This window comes from Myxocyprinus asiaticus, chromosome 23 (genome assembly GCF_019703515.2).
Source record: "Myxocyprinus asiaticus isolate MX2 ecotype Aquarium Trade chromosome 23, UBuf_Myxa_2, whole genome shotgun sequence".
NCBI lineage: Eukaryota > Metazoa > Chordata > Actinopteri > Cypriniformes > Catostomidae > Myxocyprinus > Myxocyprinus asiaticus.
Window position 1 is genome coordinate 37840245 of NC_059366.1, and position 25255 is coordinate 37865499.

The 25255-nt window shown below is 40.6% G+C and overlaps 1 protein-coding gene across 1 annotated transcript in view; it reads left to right on the forward strand.

The window, feature by feature from the left end:
- Nucleotides 1–25255, forward strand: part of LOC127413804 (collagen alpha-1(XIX) chain-like) — a 154188-nt gene that overhangs the window by 32552 nt on the left and 96381 nt on the right. The window contains exon 2 of the mRNA XM_051651218.1: nucleotides 19724–19768. The gene's annotated coding sequence lies outside the window, so the exon portion shown is untranslated. The remainder of the gene's footprint in view (nucleotides 1–19723; nucleotides 19769–25255) is intronic.

Genomic DNA, 25255 nt, shown 5'->3' on the forward strand with positions numbered 1-25255 from the left:
GTTGGATCCTATTTGATTCTTATAGGATTCTAATTTGATTCTTTTAGTCTTTGTTCCAAAATATGATCTGAATTCAAACATTACTGTATTGTTGTAAGACTAACTGTAGGTACAGCAGGGCCAGTACCAGGATGTGGTCTTTGGTTGGGCATTTGTATGTAAGGGGGACAATGTTAATTGTTTTGCCATTAGTCAGAGGGGCGGAGTGCCCCTTGATCTTTTTTTAAATTCACCAGCCGGTTCTTTTAGTGAATCAAAAACTTACTATATACCACAAGTCAGTCATTTCATTATGTTTGACTTGAAATGAACCAAAAATTGTTACTCTGTTGTCTGTACTTAAGGCTCGCATGACTTAAATCAGTAATTACCGGATAATTGTTTATTAGAAAATGTGTACTTTAAGGATACACATGAGTTTTGTTGTAATAAATGCCATTTTATTGAAAAAAATTAACGAACAAAATTACTAAGTCTGTGTAAACACCCTGTTTGTAAGAATCTGTTTTGTTGAAATCTGAAATTATCTCATCATTTGGTAACAGACTGCTGATGGCTGTAAATCCAGTAAGAATTGCATTTCTTATTTCCAAATATTTCTTCCTAAAAAATTTTTAAAAAAAAATGAATCGGAACTGGAATCATTAAACTCTGCAGAGTTACCATGGTAAGTGCACTTTTTTAGAAGAAAGCCTTTGGATACTGTACATACTGTATATGTGTACATCCCTAACGTATACACATTTGTATGGCTTTAACTTTCTGTCAGTTCCCATGATGTTAGTGTGAATGACACAGAACAGCTTGTGTGGCTCCTGGATGACTCATAGTAACACCAGTGGTGAAGCACAGGATCAATTGGCACAAAATATCCTTCATTTCATTAGACATCACTGGAGGAGCAACCTGTAGCCATGGAGACAAGACACTGGCTGGTGGCTCTCAGGACCTGTAGCGTCTGATTCATGTGGTTTCACATCACATTTAAGCACTGAAATAACAACATTTTTATTGACAACACTATTTACGGGCAGGTGAGCTGAATAGTGATTCTAGATCCATCATACAGAACAAAGCCACCAACAAAATATTGTGGGTAAGTTAACCGTAAGGTTTAGGGGAGGTTTTGGGCTGAGAGCATTAACCTTAAAAAATCATCTGTTTTTTATCTCACATTTGCTTTTATGACACTATTGGTTAGTTTTAGGTTTGATGTTTTTTGGGCAGGGAGGTATGTTTTGTTGATTTAAAACTCAGTATAGCATTTACCTTAAAAATCTCATATGTTTTGAAGAAAATTTGCTTTTACCACCACACAGTGAATATTTCACTTCGGTACTGCCGTGATGCTTGTAATAAACCACATAATGTCATTTTGCAAAAATCTTGCCACAGTTTCATAATTTCATGAGATCAGGCTACTTCAAATATACCTTGTTTTGCCCAAATCCTAAATGCATAATTTCTTGCAACCTTCATGGAGGAGGCAGGCCCAAAATCATTGCGACTAAAGGCCGATTTATACTTCTGCGTTGAGCCTGGCTCCGCATAGAGGCTAATGCGGTGGTTTGCATGTGTCTCTGCGAGGTTCTGTGAGTACACAGCCAAAGTGCAAAAACATTTTTTGGAGAGTTGTTTGTTATAAATATGTTACATACAATATAGAAAAGTATCTAGAAAAATAGTTTAATTTGACTGTTTTAGCAATGTTTGTGTAGCTTGTTTATTTTATGCTTATTAGAGTATTGTTGTTTCGTTAGCTTAGCAATATGCTAACATCAAACACTATTGGGACAGAGACTAATTAGCAGAGACAGGCTTCTATTTAAATGAATGGGAAAAATTGGAATGTCCAACCAAGAAGCTCTAGCGCCCAACCGTCAATGGATGTAGAAAGGAAGTCCCGCCTCACAGTTAAAAGAGCCAGTCACCTTTTAGATACAGACATCGCCTGTCAATTAACTTGAGAACGCGCATGCACATTAGCTATACAAGCAGGGAAAATTGCATGTTTTAATGTAATCTGAGTTAAAGAAGCACAGTTTATTCCAATATTATCAAATCTTATTGCTGATTTGAAATATGTTATTTGATTGTAATCTTGACCAACCGCTTTTGAGATTTCAGTGTTCCCCCATTCAATTGATGGAGTAGATGGGAGCTGCACTGGCATGACTGGAAATAGCCTCCCGAGAGCATTCCAAAAATGGCCGACAGTGGACTGACTTGCTAGAAAGACATTGATTGGGATCAGGTGTGACGCAAGTCTCTAGTGTGCTTCCCGTAAGGAGCACTATTAGTGTTGCCTATGGTGCTGCCTGTATAGGCCATTCTGTATCAGTCACTTGTGGGGTTTAATTTCAGTTAGGATGCCACCTTGAAAGATACAGTAGCTGTATATGATGATAGTGTACAACAAGACTGTCACTAGTGTTTGAAACTTAACCAATGGGTTCATATCATCATATGAAATGGGAAAAGACTGTAAAGTTGGTCAGTTGACTTATTCTTTTAATAAATGGGATATTTTTATCAGCATTTCTCTTTAAAAATGTTTTTGACATTGATGTTGACAATAAATTGTCTTGAGAAATATGCAGTGGAACTACATGACTTCCTCGCCAAACATGCTGACAAATAAACTGTTTATGCATGATGATAAAGCTCAAAAAAGTAAAAAGATGAATAAAAAAAAAAGACCAAAAAGTGACCTGACCACAATTTTTTTTTTTTCGCCATTTAGACCTGTATTTAGTGCTGTTCACTTGTGATCAAATCACTCGAAACACATCTTAATACCAGGTGTGTGAGTAGAGAATTAGATGCTTTAATTACATACATTACAGGGCTCTCTCTGGTTTATCGGCTGACCTCTTGGTATGAGAGTGTGTTTTTGTGTGTATGTTCACGGCAGATTACAGAAGCTTTTGAAATGCTAGACCTGCCTTTATGTCCATCATCTCCCCCCCAACACATATTCTGTAATCCATGGCACCTGACCCATGCGAGGTCTCGGAGAGACTGTTGACATTTCAGATCAGGATTAAAGTGCCACTTTAAAGATTACCCAGGTTGATGTTTGTTTGCTTTACCCCTGGTGAGACAGAAGAGGGTTAGATGTAAGCAACCTGCCTCATCTTAGTGTATTCTGTCTAGCGGGGAAGCTGGCATTCTCCATGCCTGATTGTGTGGAAAGAGAATTCAGATTAAAGCGCATGGTACTGCCATCTGAGGAGGCCTTGCAATCATCTATGGTGAGTGTGAAATTCTTAGGAATTAGTGCTATTAAAGTCTCCAAATGTGAAGGCAATGCAGAGTTATTGTATCCACAATGAGAAAGAGCTACAGTATGAGCTAGGAATCAAAACTTTAATTTGGACAATAATCAGACCATTTACCCAGCAGTAGCTAAATTTACATCCATCCTAATAATCTGTTAATAATCTGACTGATGCATGGCTCAGTTGGCCTTACTGATCCCATTGAGTTTAACCTAAATTACATTTCTGTCTGTGTTTGTGTAGTTTTGTGGGGTGTAGATCTTTAACCCTTTTAGACCCTGCATCAATTCCAATTGAGATCAAGTTTCTCTTGTGTTTTTAAAAGGTTTTTTTCTTATGCAGGGCTAATTGTGACACACATGGTTTAAATGTTTCCACACACACTGGTAAGACAAAACTTAATTTGTTTACTTGTTGCCATATCAACACTATGCAGAGAAAAAAATGCATCAAAAAACGTTGGAAGATATCTCCAAAAGTTTCCTTAGGTTAATCTTAAACGAGGCAAACTCGTATCGTTTAAATCTCTAATCTGTTAACTAGCATTTTGTGTATTCTTTTAATTCTAAGTGACCAGCCAGGTTTAAATCCCAGTTGCGCTGACTGGGCACATTGTAACACTGCATTACATGTGCCCCAATTAGAACAAACTATATTAAATTACATGCAGTCAGATATGTAATTTAAATAATCTTGTCTTGTCATCAATCCATGTCTTAATTTAGCCAATGAAGTGGCTTTGTTGTGTAATATTCACTGTCAAGTGTCAAAATTATTGCTATATTTTATATGACAAAGTTAATAAATGGCTTTTATTGACAAAATATTTTAGTTTATCTTCTAGGTATTTTAATTAGATTGGATTAGTTGTTATAGTTGTTAGTTGTTACATGTGTTATATATACCCCTATAATCACTGCTTGCAGCAATATTTATTTATTTATTAGTTTGTTGTTATGCCATGAAGTTTTAATGATCTTACACTGGTTTACATGTTACAGTGTAATATTCTGCAGTAGATTTACATTTACGTGTACATTTATTAATTTGGCAGATGCTTTTATCCAAAGCGACTTACAAAAGAGGAATAATACATAATAAGTGATTCATCTTAAGGAGACAGTGGTACAAAAAGTGCTGCATTACAAAGTTCCACTAGCATCAGATTAGTAGTATCCAAGACAGATTAGAGTGCAATATATATATATATTATGAGTGAATGGTTAAGTGCTCATGGGAAAGATGTGTTTTTAGCTGTTTTTTGAAGACAGAGAGTGAGTCTGCTTTATGGATGAAGATGGGAAGGTCATTCCACCAACGTGGTACAGTGAAACCAAAAGTCTGGGAAAGTGTTTTGGTGCCCCTTTGTGTTGGTACAACAAGGCACCACTCATTAGTTGACAACAGGCTTCTGGTGGGAGCGTAGCTTTGTGGAAATTATTTTAGGTATGCTGGAGCAGACCCAGTGACTGTTCTGTATGCCAACATCAGAGCCTTGAATTTGATAAGTGCATCAACCAGCAGCCAGTGAAGAGAGACAAGGAGTGGTGTAACATACGCTCTCTTTGGTTCATTAAAGACCAGATGTGCTGCTGCATTCTAGATCATTTGCAGGGGCCTAATTGCGCATGCAGAGAGGCCTGCAATGAGAGTGTTACAGTAGTCCAGTCTAGTTATGACAAGTGGCTGAACAAGAAGTTGTGTGGCATGTTCAGAGGAAGGGTCTTATTTTCCTGATATTGTAGAGTGTAAATCTACATGATCGTGCTGTCTTTGAGATGTGGTCTGTGAAATTGAGGTGGTTATTGATGGTTACCCCTAGATTTCTGACCGTTTTGGAAAGTGTTATTGTAGTTGAACCCAGCTGAATGGTGATGTTGTGCTCAACAGCAGGGTTGGCTGGAATGACGAGGAGCTCAGTCTTCGATGGGTTAAGTTGCAGGTGAGATTTCTGCCAAACAAGCCAAGATTCAAGCAGTCACCATGGTGTCGTTGGTCTGGAAAGACAAGTAAATTTGTGTGTCATCGCCGTAGCAGTGGTAAGAGAATCCATGTGCTTGAATGATGGGTCCCGGTGTTGTTGTGTATATAGAGAAGAGAAGTGGCCCAAGCACTGAGCCCTGAGGTACCCCAGTAAGTAGCTGATGTGACTTGGATACCTCACCTCTCCAGACTACCTTGAAGGACCTACCTGAGAGATAGGACCTAAACTAGTCAAGAACAGTTCCTGTGATGTTTCCTTTGGCTTTGGCTGTCACCTTTGGCTTGCTCATTGGGGTCTAGAGACAATAATTTTTTAAGGCATTATTTTCAATCACATCATTTATTTAAACCACACAATGAGGACTTTAAAACCTTACAGTGTCATTCTCTGTTACAGCATCATTTTCTGTAAATCTGCTTTGAAATGATGAATGACTTGAAATGAAAATGACTTGACTTCCAACAATGAAATTCATTATCATAACTTAAATTCCAGCTATTAGTCTATGAATATTTAATAGTAATGATTATTTTGTTTTAGAAAATCATTTGATTTCTTTAAAAACAACCAGAATCAGTAATGATTTAGCATTAACTTATAATTTATTTAAAGTTTTTCATGAAATAACATCGTTATGTACAATTATCTGGATGTTTCTACCTTTCAGAACCAATGTCCATTGTAATGGACATCAGAAATTACTATTAAAACATAATCATAAACTGAATTCTTTGATTATATCTGTGGCTTTATTTAGAGTTCAAATTAAGCAAGGTCATATTTTTTGTGTCCCTGGAACATAATTGGGGTCTGAAAGGGTTAAAAACCCATTAAATTGAAGAACAAATATTGTGCCTTTAAGTAAAGTTAGCAATGTAAGAAAAAAGCTTTTTGGCATATTTGTAGTATGTTAGAAAGGCAAACTTCAAAATCTGAAAATCTGTGCATTCAATTTGTTATGAATTTATAAAAAAAAATACACATGTATGCACATTACTTTTCATTTATATTTTAAAATGCATTAGGATATATATATATATATATATATATATATATATATATATATATATTTTTTTTTTTTTTTTTTTTTTTTTTTTAATTAAATTTGAAGTATTTATTTATTATAATCTGATTGTCAAATTAGTTGAATTCAATGATTAATATAACAATAATTGTTTAAGATCTGCACCACCTCTTTTAACTGGATAGAAATTTAATTTGGATCAAGCTCAATCAGATCAGGGATTTTTTATTTTTTTTACATACAGTACAGTAAAAGTTAATCATTCCTATTGAGCTATTAGTCAGATTATTAACAGATTATTAGATTGCATGTGAGCACAGCTAGTGATTTATGATCTCTCTCTCTCTCTCTCTCTCTCTCTCTCTCGTGTGTGTGTGTGTGTGTGTGTGTGTGTGTGTGTGTTGCATAGCAACTGAGATTGCAGGCTGATCCAGGAGAGGTGAAGTTGTGTGTGAGTGATATGCGGTCGGTGTGGAAGGGTGAAGTGTCACACAGTTGATCTCTATTTTTTCATCATGCTGTGATGCTCTCGACTGACCAGGTCTTCCAACAGCCATAGACCTTACAGTATATAGGTTTTACACACTATCATATTCCATGAAAAATATTTATTTCAGAATCCTTGTACAAAACTTACTGAATACAGAGAATTTGTGGAACTTGATATACAGTTAATGCACTTACAATGAAAGCCTATGGGGCAACTGCATATAAATGTGCTTACAAAGTCTATGGGTCTGCAAATCTAAGCATTCAAGTGAGGTCAAGCATCACTATTGCTATTACTTATTCTCAGGATTAGGGATTTCAAAAAACCCTTAACCCCAAGTACTGTATTAAACTTCGCTGTGTAACATTTCCCACTTTGTTTGTGCTACGTGCATGAATAATACCACAATAATACATTGTGCGGCTTGTTGAGAAGAGGTGTGCTCATACATTTAAATTTAAAGGTAGAAGGTAAACTGGAAAAATTATTTAGAGTTACATTGAAGGAGAAACCTGAGCCAAAAAGGGACAAGAATATAGAGACTTGGTAGTGGGCTCTTAACTTAGGCCAGTAAGCAATCCATTCACATTTTTTTAAACAAAGATAGAATTTTCAGATAAGGTTATTTCCACATGCATTAAAAAAAATGTACATTCTCTATCGTCACTTTTTCTCAATCCTCCCATGTCCATATTATTCTAAAAATGCAGGGAACCAAGGGAACTTAAATTAACTTGATTCAACTTGAACATATGAATATTTTTTGTTTGGTTAACTGAAACTGGGTAGAGGATTTCTAGTTCCCAACATGCTTTGCATGGGTCTCAACATGGAGAGTAAATGTTAAAATTAAGTGTTATTTTATGTCTTTGTGCAAGGTGAATATAAAGGGTGAGACTTGTTAGTGTTTAATGTTTTGTCATGTTGAGATTTTGAAGAATTTTTGTTGTGTTATAGTTTTGGGGTTACCATCACGGTGAAGAGTTGAGCCTGAGTCTAGGTTGAGGATCAATACATTTGGAATATGCTACATAATGGTTTATCCATTCATCAATTGTTGTGCTAACCATAGCATAGTGACCAAGTTGCACTCAATAGTGCTTCCCACCAGCATGTGTTTAGCATGCTAACATTTCCTGTCACTAGAAGAGAGTTTCATTTGAGTTATTTTGACATGTTAATTTTTTGGGGGGTTGCTTGATTCACTTAGATTCCCTCTACTTGAAGTATTTAAGTACATGGTCATTTTAATTTAAGAAAACTCATTTTAGACATGTGGAACCACTGTCCATGACTAAATCAAGATCAGCCAAAGAGTTATTTTTCTTATACACTTTAGTCCATTGTGAAACCTTTAAACAGTGTTTAATATGCAGAATCATGATATTGATGTAATATACAATCTTTGACTTGCATTTAACATTTTATTCCCCTGTTCTATAATGCATGTGGTCTGGCATATCTCAGTATTTCCAAGACACCAGTATGAACAGACAAGCTATTAGAGGCAAAAGGAAAAGATAATTAGAAAATGCATTATTCATCACCTGCTTGGAATGATAGCATTATGCAATATTTATTTTTATCACTTCATACAGCATGTGTTGTCTTATGTTTTTGAGAAATCAGAGGCTGAAATTTGAACGAACTGTTCATTGACCTGGTTCACCAACGCCTACGCTGTGTTAACATATTATTACCACTGCTAACAACCAACCTGATTTTCAATGAGCTGCATAATCAGATCATAGATATAAACTTTCAGAGCCCTGAGAATGACCTGTTACACCTTAGCCTTTAATATTTCTTCATAATCTGTAAAATAATGTGCCACACTTAGCAAAACAAACATAATCATAATGGCATTACTTAACTGCTTCAGCTAGTAATTCATATTAGGTTTTAAGATGGGTAGGAGTTTTTAAACTTAAATATCACCTTGTTCTTCAGTGTTCTGCGTAGGTGTATTGTCGCTCATACACGTAAGTTAAATTGGGATTTCAGAGGTGGGGAACTCTAAAATAAATAATAATAATAAAGTTTTAATAAAATACATGGGTGTCTAAATATGGATAAATTAATAGACCTGTTTTGTATGTAATTCATAGAAGTTTTTTCTTTTTCTTTCTTTTTTTTTCAAAGATTCAGTGTAGTCACTGTCTCGCTGTGTGCATCAGGGACCTCTGGCTCAGTCCGCCCAAACTGACCACTCACGAAAATCCCATGGTGCAGTCCGGATCCGTATCCCACAATTATCCAGTTATTTAAATAATGTACTCTGGGGAAAAAAAAGGAAAAAAAGAAAAGAAAAGAAAAGTAGAAGTTTTTTTCTTACAGATGAATCGATTTGACTGGAATTCTGTTTTAATGATTTGTCAGTTATTTATTGATGTCATTATTCAACTTAATTGTGAAAATACATAATTATAAGGGTGTGCAGCAAAGCCATTATCTGTATTTGTATCTGTATCTGTTCATATGTAAAAATTATCTGTATCTGTCTCTGTATTCAGATGGAACCAGGTGTGGGCGGGGCTTAAACGGAAGTGCGTCAAAACTAAATGAAATGCACATTTTTAAGTGTTACTCTTACATTTATAGTTTCTATTAATAAAATATGCCTTGTATATGCCTTTTCATAATAATAGCCTTATATTAATAATAATAATAATTATTATTATTATTATTATTATACAGTTATTATTTAATTATTATTATTTATTTATTTATTTATTTTCTTACCAGATTAAGCTGAATTTGTAAGCTACATTAACTGGAATATGTTGTGGTTTCTCCTGGTATTTCAGATGTTAATATCTACATGAAACAAAATTGTATAACAACATTATTCTGGAGGCAGGAGGTGTCAAGCAAAATGTGAAATGTCAAGCACACATTTTGCAGTGAATAATAAATACAAATTCAAACATTAAAATAAATTAAAATAAAATCAATATAGCCTACAAACAGGGGAAAGTCCAGTAAATCTATCAGGAATTTTTATTACGATAGGACTCCATTATTTAGTTAAATAATAATCATATTAATAATAGTAATAATAATGTTACAATTATATAGCGCCTTACCAGAGTTCAAGAACACTTAACATTTAAACACAGTTTAAAGAAGAAGAAGAAGAAAAAAAGACGGAGCTTCACTTTCTTCGTTTACATAATCAGGAATATTCCTAATACTGTAGATGAATACTCTATGGAGCATTTAAACCTTTATGGAGCATTTTCACTTTTTTTTCAGAATAAAGTATTAACCAGTTAATAACCTTAATCACTGATGTGGATATAAATGTGGTCAACTTTAAGAGACGGCTAGACGAGCTCTGATGTGAAATCATCACTTCAGGTCAGGAATTTAACATTTCGCTCAGGTTTAGGCTATAAATAAATACATGAAAATCACATGTGAATCGTTTGATTCATTAACATAGACATTTCAAGAAGTGGAAAGTGTACATGATGTCATATCTTAATTAATGTTACACTTTACAAGCTCCAGACGCGCACAATTAACAGAGACCGCGTTGAGTCGAGATCGCGGCCATCTGATCTGAAATCACACCGTGCGCATTTTCATTTAGAAGGTTTACACTTTAGAAATATTGGCTGCACAGATTCATAAATTCTTTGTAATTTTGTATATGTTTATTTAAAATGTCGCTTAATCCTTGTGCTTTTTGGATAATCAGTCATACAAATATTGTTTATATTATTCGATGAATCCGTTGTTCGTTTTGAAGTCATTATTCATGCCTTTCCGAATAAGATATTCGGCTTCGGGCACATCCCTACATAATAACATTGAAAATTTGGTTTAGTATATGACAAAAAAAAATAAGAATGATATTAGATGTATTTTATACATTTTATAAAATTCAGATGACAGCTGGGACAAGTTACCTTCTTGCCCATTTGGAGTCATCTTATAAAACTGGCTAAATTTATATCTATTGTTACAATTTAAAAGTAAATGCACATTGTTCTTAACGGAGGAAACAAACACCTTCTGCACGACTACCTTTTACTCAAATTGTTATTCTGATAATATAATTGGTAATGAAAACATTTGTATTAAATTATAAAAGTTTAAAATTCTTCACTGCCTCGTGAAGAAGCATTTTCACTATAGTGAATCCCACTGTACATTTGCTAGAAAAAAAAAATTCCAAAAGAAAAAAAAAAATCCAAAAGAATAATAAATGCTGAATCAACCAAAATGTAGTACACATCAATATACAAATAACAGTGAAACCTTTTACAGTGTGTTGGTCGACTGGTCTTTGTTCTCAAGTTGTAGGCCTATGATATTTTTATCTGATGTCGCTTTGGATGTGATTGATTCCTGATTCAAACCCCCTTCGGGTATTCAGCTTTTTAACAAAACTAAGCAAATCACTACTACATATCAGTGGATCTAAGAAACGGGTGAGCAGTTGATTCCATATTACGCGATTTGTATGAAACAGAGATCGGACCACGGCACGGGGGCATGTTGTCTGGTGCCGCTCTCGTATAAGCTGCCTCTACCAGCATCCGCAACTGACTAGAGTGAAGCATAATGAGCTTGAAATATTTTTGAACAAGTACACTCACTAAATAGAGATGGAATGTGTCAAGGGGGTCAAACAAAAACCACATCGTAGAATACAATACATGGGATGAATTGACAAACAAGCATTTTTTTTCTTTTTGGAATCAAAGGTGCCGGAATGCCGCTCTGGACCGTACCGGCCCAATTAACCCCTGCTTATACATATTCCAATGAGTAGCGCTGTAGTGTCACATAACGCTTCATTTGAAATTTTCACATTGTATTGCGAATGCAGCAATGGAGCTGACAAATTAATTGAACGCGCCCGCCTAAACCTTCCTCTCTCTCTCTCTCTCTCTCTCTCTCTCTCTCTCTCTCTCTCTCTCTCTCTCTCTCTCGTGATTCCCTTATATTGACCATTAGTAATTGGTAATTATAGTGAGTCAGTTCTTTTGGGAGGTTAATGAAAAAGGACTAGTTCATTAATAAATGATTCACTGATTCACTTGAGCCCTGTGCAGCCTCAAATGGACTTTGCAAAATATTTAGTCAATTGTTCAGCTGTCCAATACATTTTGATTCACTTATATAAAATAGATGTTTTTTAGTTTAATTATTGTGTATTAAGTATAAATTTATGTTTAAGTTCAATTTGATGTTGTCAAGCCGCATTTTCACTGCATCTGACAAACGACAGAGGATTGACTGGAAGTCATTCATTTTCAGTGGAGAGTCGCACGGGGGCTGTATGAGGTTCCGACTGTCTCCGGATGCGACATGTTCAGATCCGATTTGAGCCTCGGCTGTGTTAAAATATTTCAACTCTTGAGACTAGACCGTATGTGACCGCCCGACCGGAAGTGATGTATTCATGTAAAACTATCAGCGGGAAGTGAGATATATCAATAGATTTTGTCCTAAGCTTTTTTCTAAACGCCTGCTACTTCTGTAATCTGTAATTCTGTAATTATACATTATTAATTGTCTTTGGACAATTTTTTTGGCGTTGCAAATATCATAAAAAGCTTTTGGAGTTACAGTAAACGTGTGATTAAATGTGTACATGTGCCATTTATTTCTGCACACTTTAACCTACATATTTAAAATCACATCTATGAATTTCTGATTCATATTTGCTGAAGTAGGGTTGTTGTTGCTGTGAATTATCATAATATTAACTATAAAAACAGTAATAATGATAAATAATACTATTAATAACAAATACTGAGTGAATATTAAACCTGAATTTTATTGAATTCATTCATCTACTCAACAAAATCACACACAGTAATGTCATTCTGAGGTAAACCTTTGGTAGTTTCTCCTTCAATGAGCAAAATCCATTGCAAGCAAAATGACAATTCATTACGACTGCCACTAGGGGGAGAATGACAGTCGTATGAGAATGTCATAGACAGTGAAAAGGCAGCTTTACCCTATTTGTTTAACCCTTACAAAAATTAACCATGGTTTTACTATAGTTATATTGTAGTAACCATTACTGTTGTAACTATGGTTAATTTTGTGGTTACTGTGGTTCCCTCTCGTAGGAACTCTACACTGTGTATGAACGTTACGGGACACCGTCCGAGTGTCAAGTGGTGTTAAGCCCTTATACAGTCATACCAATTTATTGATGATGGCGCTTAAGCGATGCCCCTAGGGAGTTACATCATGGGCTCCATAAAGGCACTTTCTTTCGCACCATCTAGTCAGATTGTCTGTTCTTCAGTGCACGAATTGTCTAATGTACAGTTCCCATGTTATCCGTCGCCATTAAGAAACGCTATATGAGAGAATTTGTCGTTGAATGGTAAGAAAACAAAATGAGCCCCTTTGTCCCTATTGTTTTTTCTGTGTCGTTCTGGGAGAATGCACATGAATAAGGCAATGGAGGAGCGGCCTCGGCCTCTCTCTCTCTCCCCTCCCAGTTCGAAGTGCTATGGAGGGGATTCTGCATGAACCGGTGAGACCGGCCGCAGAACGAGGGGGATGGAATTGGAGAATATTCCCCAACTGAGTAATGGCAAACCAACACATGGAGTGCTTCGTCTGTACCATAATTCTCTCGGGATTCTATCAGGAGATGCAAGATATTTGAACTTGGTTTTCCTTTCGCCTGTTTCGTGGATTACGCAGGCATTCTGGCGAGAGAAGAGTTTTGTTTTATATACAAAAACACAACAATACGGTCACAGAATTTCAGATATGTACATTACTAATCATTTGATAATTTAACAAATGTCGGCCTATAGTCTATATTTCACCCAGAGGGGCATCTCAGCCTATGTGGGCAAAGTGGCAGTTGCTTGGGCCACTGTAGCTACCCCCTGTGTACGTGCTTGGAACCAAGTATAATACAGAGAAATTTAATGTTGGAGCGGGATTTGAGCGAACGCTTTTTTACCGGTGAGTGTGAGCGGTACTTGAGCGGAGTGTCTGCTTGGGCCGTGAGCAGTTGAGTGGAGCGCACAGGCATGGAACGGGTTATGGAGCGGAGTGTCACACCGCTCCGCTTTGCTCACATGTTCTGATACAGGCAAAACAGTATTTACTGTCATTCAATCGGCTGCAGTAGTGAAGGCACAGAGGTCTCCTTCCGCTTTGACGCTGTTTGTAGGACAGTCGCCAAAAGTAAACCAAGAGCGCCATCTAGTGGTTACATGTTGCGCTACTGGAGAGAGCCATGTATTAATTCCTCTGTCTGCCCATCTAGCGGCTTGGTAGCAGTTGCAAAATGTTTCGAAATGGGTTATTCGATTGATAGAACATGGTTATATCATGGCGGCTTGCATCCCATTCTGGATTTGAGACGTTTGAATTTCACTCTAATAAAATGTCAATTCAGAATGTTGACGTAGAAACAAATAATGTCACAAGTACAGCCAGGGGACTGGTTTGTGACAGTAGATTTGAAGGACACTTATTTCCATATTCAGATTGCACCGAAGATCAGGCGCTTTCACAGATTCACTTTTGGGGACAAAGTAAATAAATTTTGCATCCTTCCGTTCGGATAGAGGGTGTTTTAAGTCCACATAGCTTAATTCTCACACTCTGGGGGGAAGTTCATACTAAACCCATACCTGCGCTATAAAAGCTAGACGCTGCACCACAAGAGCATAACAGCGGTGTCGAAATGTGTCTAAAACTTACTCTGGTACCACGCACTTTCACAAAATGCAGCTCTGACACCCTTCAAGGCATCTGCGTTTTAAATTATCTCAAGGATTGGTTATTGTTAGCTCACTCAGACAGTCTGGCTGCCCAATACCGAAATGTTGTTCTCAGCCATCTGAGCAAAAAATCTAGGGCAGCGAGTGAACTTTGACAAGAGCATCCTGTTGCCGCGTGCTCGTTACGCCAGTCTGCTGCGCAAGTATGCGTTCCCCCAGTGAGCTTATTTGCACAGACGTTGTGCAAGGTCAGGGTGGACAAGGAGCAGGTCGTCTTAGCAGCACCCTACTAGCCCACCCAGACTTGTTTCTCGGACCTCACGCTCCTCACGACAGCCCCTCCCTGGCAAATTCCCCTGAGGAAGAACTTTCTTTCTCAGGGAGGGGGCCATCTGGCACCCGCAACCAGACCTCTGGAACCTCCATGTCTGGCCCTTGGAGGGACGCAGAAGTCCTAAGTGCCTGACACCTGCAGTGGTAGACACAATCACTCAGGCCAGGACTCCCTCTACAAGACGCCTGTATGCCTTGAAGTGGCATCTGTTCGCTAATTGGTGTTCTTCCCGACACGAGGACCCCCAGAGATGCGCAGCTGGATCGGAGGCTGGAGGGGCGGCTGTCCCCCTCCACATTGGAGGTGTATGTAGCTGCTATATCGGCACATCACAATACAGTAGACGGTAAGTATTTGGGGAAACACGACTTGATCATCAGGTTCCTGAGAGGCGCTAGGAGGTTGAATCCCCCCAGACCCTGCCTCATCCCCTCGTGGGACCTCTCTGTGGTACTTCGGGTCCTACGGGGAGCTCCATTTGAGCCCCTGGAGTCAGTTGAGCTAAAGGCACTCTCCTTGAAGACTGCCCTCCTGACTGTGCTCACATCCATCAAGAGGGTAGGGGACCTACAGGCATTCTCTGTCAGCAAAATGTGCCTGGAATTCGGTCCAGGCTACTCTCACGTGATCTTGAGACCCCGACCGGGCTATGTGCCCTAGGTTCCCATGACCCCATTTAGGGATCAGGTGGTGAACCTGCAAGCACTGCCCCAGGAGGAGGACCCAGCCTTGGCATTGCTGTGTCCGATGCGTGCTTTACGTATCTATTTGGATCACACGCAGGGCTTTAGAAGCTCCGAGCAGCTCTTTGTCTGCTTTGGTGGACAGCGGAAAGGGAGCACTGTCTCCGAACAAAGGATCGCCCACTGGGTCATTAACACCATCATGATGGCATATCACACCCAGGACATGCCACCCCCCTTGGGGCCACGAGCCCACTCTACTAGGAGTGTTGTGGCCTCCTGGGCCCTGACCAATGGCAGCTCTTTAGCAGATATCTACAGAGCAGTGGGCTGGGCAACACCCAACACCTTTGTGAGGTTTTACAATCTCCGGGTTGAGCCGGTCTCATCCCGTGTGTTGTCAGGTACGAGCAGGGAAGCTCCGGGACAGCTGGCCGGGTGTACCGCTTGGGCATAGCGCCTTTCCCCTCCCTGAGGTGAAGACGTGTGCTTTGACCCCCAGTCGTGTTCACAAAGTTGTGGACCCTGGATGTCCTCGAGTTGCAGGGGACCGTTCAACTCTCGTAGGAGCGTTGGGGAGGTTACGTGACGGCATGGTGCGCTGGCTATGAGGCACACAGTGGTCTGCCCGGCTCACATCGCCAGTCCACGTAACACAGTTCAGCTTATTGTGGCGTTTTGTATAGGGACCCCTAATGTCACTACATCGACACAACGTCGATGAAGTGACAGATAGGGAAAGTCCTGGTTACTTTCGTAACTTCCGTTCCCTGATGGAGGGAACGAGACATTGTGTCCCTCTTGCCACAACACTGAACTACCCACTGAAATGGCCGGAACCTTGTCTCGGCTCCTCAGCACAAAACCTGAATGAGTGGTTGCGAGCCAGCTCCTTTTATACCCATATGTCCGGGAGAGTGGCATGCAAATTCCACTCGCCAATTCCCATTGTCCTTTTCGCAAAGATCAGAGGTGTTTGGGGCTCCCAAAGGCGACCCCTAATGCCACTACATTGACACAACGTCTCGTTCCCTCCATCAGGGAACAGAGGTTACGAAAGTAACCAGGACGTTTGGGCTATTTGCCCAAGGTTATTTCTGCATCATATTGCTAGCAGACCAATAATTTACAGTCCTTCTCTCCTCCCCCATTTGAGTCGGAGGAGCATGAAAGGTTACATATGCTTTGCACAGTTCGGGTGCTGCGAGTTTATGTTGACTGTACTAGCCAATGGCGTAAGTCAGAGCAGTTATCTGTGTGCTTTGGGGGCCGCAACAGAGGTGTTTCGCTGTCCATTGGCTAATTGATGCAATGGAGTGCTTATGAAGCGCGCGGTTTAACTTCGCTTTCAGGTGTTCGAGCCCATTCTACAAGTCAAGTGGCTTTTATTGTCATTTCAGCCATATACTGCTAGTACAGTACACAGTGAAACAAAACAATGTTCCTCTAGGACCATGGTGCGACATAAAACAACATAAAAACAAACACAGAACTACGTGAGACTACACAGAACTAAATAAGACCTAAACATTACTACATAAAGTGCATGTGTGCAAACAGTGCAAGATGGTACAATAATTGATAAACGTGCAAATTGCAAAGAGAGTCGGATGCTGTTCAGCTGTGTGTGTGTGTGTGTGTGTGTGTGTGTCCGTCCAGTCTCTGAGTATTGAGGAGTCTGATGGCTTGGAGGAAGAAACTGTTACACAGTCTGGCCATGAGGGTCCGAATGCTTCGGTACCTTTTGCTAGATGGCAGGAGGGTGAAAAGTTTGTGTGAGGGGTGCGTGTGGTCATCCACAATGCTGGTGGCTTTGCGGGTGCCGCGTGTGGTGGAAATGTCCATGATGGAGGGAAGAAAGACCCTGATGATATTCTCAGCTGTCCTCACTATCCTCTGCAGGGTCTTGTGATCCGAAACGGTGCATTTTCCAAACCAGGCAGTGGTGCAACTGCTTAAGATGCTCCCGATAGTCCCTCTGTAGAATGTGGTGAGGGTGGGCGGTGGGAGATGTGCTTTTCTCAGACTTTGCAGAAAGTAGAGACGCTGCTGGGCTTTCTTGGTTATGGAGCTGGTGTTGAGGGACCAGGTGAGGTTCTCCGCCAGGTGAACACCAAGGAATTTGGTGCTCTTGACGATCTCCACAGAGGAGCCATTGATATTTAGCAGAGAGTTGTCACTCCGTGTTCTCCTGAAGTCAACAACCATCTCTTTTGTTTATTGGCTGATGGTGCTTAAGCACCATCATTTGTATGAGAGTGGACATTTGTATGATGGCAAGGTGGTCCTCTCCACATACATTTGTTAGAATTTATAATCTGGATGAGGGTTTGACTCCTGCTTCCAAGGTTCTCTCTGTTGGAACAGGAGTAAATCCATAAGGGCTTCAGACCATGTGACACTCGTACGGTGTCCCATAGCGTTCATACGCAGTGTCTTGTTCCCACTCAGGGAATCAAGTTTAGGTACGTAACCGAGATGTTTTACTACAAATGGTTAAACTATGGTTACTGTAGTTAAACCATGGTTAAATTTCGGAAAGGAATGTCACCCTGATTAAATGTAACTATCAGGTGATATTATTGAATTCTGCAACTGTTTAGCTAACTACTTAAAAAACATAGCTTGACTGTGATGAGTTAAGTAAGGGATCATGTACAGTCAGCCAGTTGTTATAGCAAAATAAACCCACCTGCGGTTTGCATCAGAGTTCTCCTGGATTTATTTTGTAATTAATGAACTTCTGACTGCTCATTGCGCTCCTTATAAGCCAAATATTGCCAAATAAATAAAGAAATGTACATGAAACATTGATTTGAGGTAAAATTATTTTTTTTAGCTTACTTGTAGAGATCGCATAGTGATCCGAAAAGCAGGACAGATGGCTCGCAAATACCAGGATGAGCGGTCTGATATGTGGATGTGCGGTTGTTACTGAGAAATATCAGACCTCTAGATGGTGCCATTGACCATTGAGAATTGACTATTCTAGAGAGCCATGTAATAAGACTATTTTAAGTTACAGTATGAGTAGCTTGCAGCTTTGGAAGCTACAGTTTCATAGTAGCTTCCCCAACACTGCTCATATTTTCTTTTTCATTAAACTTCAAAAAGAGAAACATCTCAGCTGGGACATTCAGATTATGCCCTACACATGAATCCCCTGAGAATCCTTGTTGTTATTGTTTCATCATTAAGGTTAATGTTTACTTCCTGCATGTTTCCAATTCCCTTTTTGTTTTGACATTGCTACCCCCTACACACACACTCATACACACATTCATACAGGGCTTGTTGATGAAAGAAGTTCATTCTTCTGTCAGTTCTTTATGTTGCAGGTAATGAAAATGGAAAAACATGGGCTTACTCAACACTACAGAATTAAAGATTATGTAAATGAACAGATCTAAGGAAACAGATGAGCCACTGGCTTTTGTGTGAGCCACCCATCCTCTTTCATCCATCCATGACCACCGATAATACAAACACTCCCAATATAGACAAAAAGACAAAAACTCCCTGGTCCCCTATGTCCCCTGGTGAATTCTTAATAATGGTGTACATGTTGCTGAAATTGCACCGCGCGCTTGTATGAAAAACGTCTCCATAAAATGTATTTGCCAAAGAAGACGGGGCCTTCAAAGACACGTCCAACTCATTCATCAGGGGACAATGTGGAGACTTTTTCCCAGAGGTTGCCACACTGACTGTCTTTATGTAAGCTTTTCGATACTGTTGTGTTACTGTCGTGCTGAGTCGAAAATTAAACCGGTGACTGCAGTTTTGATGGCTTTCATTGAACTCTCCTTACGCACTTTGCCATTTTGTGTGTTTCAGGCATACACATTGAAGGCAGTTATTATGTATTTGTAAATAGTCCATTATGTCTAGGCTAGCGTTATGGGCTGTATGGCAGGGGCCCGCTCTATTTCTCACTTTAGGCCTGGCTTGATTGATGGGGCAGGGTTTGTCACAGCTGGAAAGGATGTGGAGGGGTGGGTAGGGGGGTTGGAGAAAGTGCCACACCACACAGGATTCTGCAATTAAGCTGTTTTCTTTTTGTTAATTAAAAGCAAATTAATTACTGTAACAAGAGGAGCTGTTGTCTTCTAATTGCTAGCTCCATAGTGCACCCAGAAATGCCAACATGGACCTGTTGTTCAAACAGTCTGTCGTTTCTCATTCTTGTCATTCTCTCTTTCATAGGGTCGACAAGGAAAATCAGGAGATCCAGGGACTCCAGGACAACCGGTGAGTCATATTTTGTATTTCTGGAAAGATTTCCAAAGAGGGTGGAAGCATTTTAAGGTTTCTTCTTCTCTAGAATAGATAAAAATGTCTTTTTTACGTACGTAACATTTGTTCCCTGAGGGGAATGAGACACTGCGTATGAACACTATGGGACATCATCTAAGTGTCACAGGGTCTGAAACCCTTATACAATCACGCCAATTTATTGGCCGATGGTGCTTAAGCGACAACCCTTAGGGAGCTACGTCACGGGCTCCATAAAGGCGCTCGCTTTCACGCCATCGAGTCAGATTTTCTGCAGAAGGCACGAGCCTATGAAGTTGCTATAGAGTATGGCCAGCAACTCAGCGTCTTGTTCCCCTCAGGGAACCAAGGTTATGTACATAACCGAGACGTTCCCTTTCGTGGAACTCGAGCTGCATATGAATGCAATGGGAACGATATACATTCACGTCATACAAACAGTAGCTGCCAACTTTCTAAGCCTGTGTGGCAAGCATACAGCGGAGAGAATTTGGGAAGCAGGAGTCAAAACCCAGATTATAAAATCTAACAAATGTATGCGGAGAGGACCACCTTGCCACCATACAAATGTCCTCCAAGGATGCACCTCTAGCCAAAACCTATGAGGATGCCATGCTCCTCATATAATGGGCTCAAATACCTGAAAGTGAAGGTAAACCGAAGGTAGAACTTCATAAGCACTCGAAACGAGCCAATGAGACAGTCTTTGCTTGGACACCGAAACACCTCTGTTGCGGCCACCAAAGCACACATACAATTGCTCTGACTTACACCATTGGCTAGTACGGTCAATGTACAGTCAGCACCCAAATTGGTCAAAGCATTTGTAACCTTTCATGCTCCTCCGACTCAAATGGGAAAGGAGAGAAGGACTGTAAATTAATGGTCTGTGAGCGAAATGACGTAGAAATAACCATGACCAAATGGGGTCTTAACACAACCTTTGAACACCCTGGCACAAAATTAATCCACAAGGGACTGATTGACAGGGCATGTAAATTACAACTCTCAAAAAAAAAATTCCAATGCCACTATCAGGGCCGTTTTAAGAGTCCAAAATGTAACAATAACTGTTGTCAAGGGCTCGAACGAGGCACTCAAGAATGCCTCTAACACAACAGATAAATCCCATAAAAGGACGCAGACAGGACGAAAAGGTCTAAGCCTGTGTGCCCCGTGCATAAAATGAGAGACAAGAGAATGTCTACCAACAGAGACTGCACTGATAAGCGCATGTTAACCCCAGCCCCAAAACGCTCCTGCAAAAATTCCATACCGACAGGGCATTGAACTGGATTTTCACTTCGGGCTGTACACCAAGAAGCAAAATAAGCCAATTAAACGTATATAGCCTCCTTGTTAATGGAGCTCTGGCATTTAGAATAAAATCAACCACAATGGGGGATAAACCATCATTTAAAAGAGCGCCCCGTTGAGGGGCCACACCCATAACTTCCATAAATGCACATCGATGCCCAGCGGTGCCAGGGGCTAGAGAGAAAAACAGAGGGGACAGTGTGATGTCCATTCTCTGGGTATCAGACCCTGTCTGGACAGGAGATCTGCCCCTAAATTCAACCATCCTGGAAAATGTATGGCTCATAGTCAGAATCTTGTCAGAATCACAGAAGGATGCGATGTGCCAGTCTCAGCATGGCATGAGCAGCACCGTGAACATCTCCAGACAGTGTATGTGTCAATACAGCTGCTGCCGTATACAGCGTTCCAAGCCACGGAGGAAGCGTCTGTCGTTACCACTTAGCGACGACACACCTGTCCCAACGGAATGCCCGATATCAGAAAGCAGGACCATTTCCATGGCAACAGAGCCTGTAAACACCCACACGTCACTCTGAAAGGACAAACCTCAGTGGTTGAAGTCCCTTTGTGGAGTTCATCCAGCACTGAAAAAGGTCTTGCACGCAACAAGCCCATGAGTATGACAGCGGACACTGTGATCATGAGTCCTAAAAGCCTGTGAAATGTTCTTGCAGGGAGAACACGTCCCATTCTGCACATCGCTAGATACTAGCGTAATGACAGAACACAAGCTGGAGACAGGCACTCCTGCATCGGCCACGAGTCTAGCGCCATACCTAGAAACATAGTCTGTTGCCTTGGCAACAGTAAGCTCTTGTCTATATTCACTCGCAGCCCTAGATTGCTCAAATGGCTCTATCGTTTGAATTACCCATTTCGAAACATTTTGCAACTGCTGCCAAGCAGCTAGACGGGCAGACAGAGGAATTAATGCATGGCTCTCTCCTGTAGTGCTATGTGTAAACACTAGATGGTGCTCTTGGTTTACTTTTGGCGACTGTTCTACAATCAGCAGCACAGCGGAAGGAGACCCCTGTGCCTTCACTACTGTGGCCTATTGAATGAGAGAAAATAATGTTTTGCCTGTATTCAAGTCATGTCAAGTCATATTTATTTGTATATCGCTTTTCACAACGTACATCATTTTTAAAGCAGCTTTATGGGGGGGGCCTGTAAAGATGCTGACTACCACACCTGGAGTCACAAGTTCGAATCTAGGGCATGCTGAGTGACTCCAGTCAGGCTTCCTAAGCAACCATTTGGCCCGGTTGCTAGGGTGGGTAGAGTCACATTGGGTTAACTGCTTCGTGGTCGCTATAATGTGGTTCTAGCTCTCGGTAGGTCACGTGGTGAGTTATACATGGAAGCCACGGAGAATAGCGTGAGCCTCCACACACTACATCACTATGCCACCACGAGGACCTAGAGTGCATTAGGAATTGGGTGTGTCAAATTGGGGAGAAAAAAAAAATATTGTATACACACTTCAGGGCGACTTTTATACATGCCTGGATATAATAAAGGCAATTCTCCCTACATTCTTCTCCGTTTAACATGCCAGGGCAGATGTTTAATTCCATGAGTGTCCCTACTGTATACACACTTCAGGGTGACTTTTTTACATGCTCACTGTGGGGTACAGCATAAATATAATGCCAATATTAGTTATTTATGTGTAGTACAAGTCAAGATTTAAAATTAGTAAACTAAGTAATTTTTAGGGGCCAGTGTTTTAAAAAAAAGATGTTGTATTATCTGTAAGAGTAATTAATTTACATTCTTAATTAACTGCGGAAGTGCAAATAGATGCATTGTCTATTGTTATTTGGCTGATGAAGGCTGTAATTAATTTATTATCTACGTATTTCATTTTTAAGAGTGTAGTCCACCCTTTGACCAAGCTGATGCAGGCAGAGATCAGTAAGGTGCACTGCAGTTCGACTGTAAGCTTGTGGAAGATTAATTTCCGGTTTAGTCCATCTTAAAACCAAATTTCAGGCAGGGTCCATTGAAGTATCTCATGTCTAACGGTTGGTGCTGGCAACAGTTCATCATCTGTGAAGTCCATTGTAGTAGACTGAAGTGACCCCCAATAATCAAAACAAGAACTAACTGATGTTAATTTATGGAACCTGCAGGATATCCTCCCAGTAATGCATTACAATAATCTAGTCTTTTTGGCATTAGAAACAGAGAGCATGTGTCATATCTTAGCAATATGTCTGAGATGGAAGAATGCTGTTCTACAAACATTGGAAATGTGGTTTTCAAAGGACAGATTGCTATCAAATATAACACCTTGTTATATAACAACAAGTTCTTCGCTGTAGAAGACGACGTGACAGTACATCCATCACGAGTCAAATTATATTTTAGCATCTTATTTTTAGAGGTTTTTGGTCCAAAAATTAGTACCTCTCTTTTGTTGGAATTGAGTAGAAAGAAAATTTTAGCCATCCAGTCTTTGATATTATTGATACACTCTGCTAACTTGGAAAATTGTGAAATTTCGAGGAAATATAAAGTTGGGTATCGTCAGCATAACAGTGAAAACTAATTCCACGGTTCCTGATAATGTCTCCCAGGGGAAGCATATATAAGGTGAAAAGTAGTGGCCCTAAAACTGATCCCTGTGGCACTCCATACTTAACTTTAGTTTGATCTGACAATTCCTCATTTACACAGACAAAGTGGTAGCGGTTGGAGAAATAGGACCTAAACTAAGCTAATGCCTGTCCACAAGTGCCAACATAATTCTCAAGCCTATCCAAGAGAGTTTTGTGATATATGGTGTCGAAGACAGTACTAAGATTTAAAAGCACTAGAAATGAAATGCAGCTGCGATCAGATGATAAGTGCAGTCAATGTACTATGATGGTGCCTAAATCCTGATTGAATTTCTTCATATATACCATTTATTTGTAAAAATAAACATAGTTGGGAGGACACTATCTTTTCTAGTATTTTTGACATAAATGGGAGATTTGAGATCGGTCTATAATTAGCCAACTCTTCAGGATCAGTCTGTGGTTTCTTGATAAGCAGTTAATAACTGCTATCTTAAATTTTCTTGGAACGAAAATTGGGACAAGGGAACCCACTCACGTGGAGCTGGTAAGAAGACCACTCCATCCCCTGGTGGAGGGCCGGGTGGAAAATCTTTTGTTGCCTTTTTGTTTGATTTCGCCTCACGCCCAAGTGGCTGTGGTACCCAACAGTTCAGCAAAAGAGCGGCTTCCTTCCTCTCTGGGTCACATACCCGGTGTGTACGGTTGTCACCACGACTACCGTCCACGGGCTTTTTCTTGCAGGATTGGCGCTCCAGCGGTGGCCTTTCCACCCCTGAGTGCCCAGCTGTGGCACACAGCCGCCCCCGATGTGGCAGTCTCCACGGGTTACAAGAACAGGCCTCTTCCTCCCCCGTCTCAGGCTGTTCCGGGGGTGGTCACAAGGAGCCATTTAAGTGCTTCGATGTCCCTAGACTCAGCATGGCCACGACGTGCTGTGGCACCTCGCGCTCCACCCCGGCGCGAGGCCCCACCTGCCAGTATGTCCGACGACGTTGTCCCCTTGGTCCCCCTCGTGCGGAATTTGGACACGTGGCTCACACTTTCCAATCCGTCGCGATGGCTGATCCGGACCGTCCGACTCGGCTACACGATTCAGTTCACCAGGTGCCTGCCCAGGTTCAGCGGTATTCACTTCACCTTGGTCAAGGGCGAAAATGCTGCCACCCTGCGCGCGGAGATTGCTACCCTCCTATGGAAGGACGCAATAGAACCTGTCCCTCCAGCCAAGATGAAGAAAGGGTTTTACAGCCCCTACTTCATCGTACCGAAAAAAGGCGGTGGGTTGCGGCCAAACTTGGACCTGCGAGTACTGAACCGGGCTTTACACAGACTCCCGTTCAAGATGCTGGCGCAAAAACGCATTCTGGCGAGCGTCCGGCATCAAGATTGGTTCGCGGCGGTAGACCTGAAGGATGCGTACTTCCACGTCTCGATCCTTCCTCGACACAGACCCTTCCTGCGGTTCGCGTTCGAGAATCAGGCGTATCAGTACAAAGTCCTCCCTTTCTGCCTGTCCCTGTCTCCTCGCATCTTTATGAAGATCGCAGAGGCCGCCCTTGCCCCGTTAAGGGAG